The sequence below is a fragment of the Alligator sinensis genome, unplaced genomic scaffold, assembly GCF_000455745.1.
Source record: "Alligator sinensis unplaced genomic scaffold, ASM45574v1 scaffold31_1, whole genome shotgun sequence".
In the NCBI taxonomy this organism is placed as follows: domain Eukaryota; kingdom Metazoa; phylum Chordata; order Crocodylia; family Alligatoridae; genus Alligator; species Alligator sinensis.
Genome location: NW_005841884.1, coordinates 3,429,037 through 3,430,128, shown reverse-complemented (window position 1 = coordinate 3,430,128; position 1,092 = coordinate 3,429,037). Strand labels below are relative to the sequence as shown.

The following is a 1,092-nucleotide window of genomic DNA, read 5'->3' as shown; positions in this document are numbered from 1 at the left end:
CCCCCCCGGGTGCACCTGGACAAGCCACCCAGGCTCTGACCCTCCCCCAGCCCAGCCTGGCCAGGGCCCTACTCCCTCCCTCACTTCGGGGGGCCTCGATCTGCCCCTCCCCCCCGCCTCCCTACTGACCTGCTGGAGGGTGTTGGGGCCAGGTAGGTCCTGGATTGCCCTTTGCTTGAAAAAGTGATCTTCACCTAAAAAGATTGGAGACCACTGAGCTAGGCAACTAGTCTTTCAGGGGAGAGCTGGCTGCAAAGAGGTGTTGGGGTTGGAGAGGATAAGGTGGGAGCCTCACTGGGGCTGATCTGTCAACTACTTTTGGCTAGTAAAGGTGTTTACTTTAATATGAAATAGAATGATTTCTTCTTCCTTAAAACAAGCAGAGAAATAAAACCATTTTAAGGGGGCGTTGGATCTCCCTGCTTGGCATCTCATTGGATTTTAATGTTGAAGAATGCTTATCTTGAATTTTGCTATATGTTGTGCAGAGTCACAGGCATGACTAAATATGTGCTTGCTACCTTTCATCTTACAGGATTTGGGAATTCATAATTTTTTTTCATATAGCATTACTGATATATTATCATCTCCGAGAAGGGAGCAGCAAGGCAGACATTGTGGTTGCACATTTCAAAAAGTATTTTGATCAAGAGCATTGGGGTAAAATCTTTTATTAAAGGACCATGGGTATTTTTTCAAGTCCAAACAAAACATTCAAAGACTTAATGTATTTACTTGAATCCAAGATAACTCTGAATTTAAGATTCACACCCCGCCCCCCCCCGGATAATTAGATTCTATATATGGAAAATGCTATACGTTTGCAAAATTTTTCCACACACAAACTAATTATTGGAAGATTGTCTTACATTTTTCCTCACTACCACTACAGCAGGGAAAGGATTGACGGGGGTCAGATGGTAGGAGCAGCAGTAGAGGAGCTGTGGTAAGGGGCAGGTGGTGGGAGAAGCATTTGGGGAGCAATGGATAAGGCGAACAGCTTGTTCTCTGCTGTCTGTCCCTGTCCCTCACGTGCACACACTTTCCGCCGCCTCTCCTCCCCCCCAAATCTTCAGGCTCTTCTGTCTCCCT

At 46.4% G+C, this 1,092-nt stretch overlaps 1 protein-coding gene across 7 annotated transcripts in view; it reads left to right on the top strand.

The window, feature by feature from the left end:
* The window catches only part of SCYL3 (SCY1 like pseudokinase 3), a 47,854-nt gene that overhangs the window by 8,318 nt on the left and 38,444 nt on the right, over window positions 1-1,092 (top strand). The window lies entirely within an intron of this gene.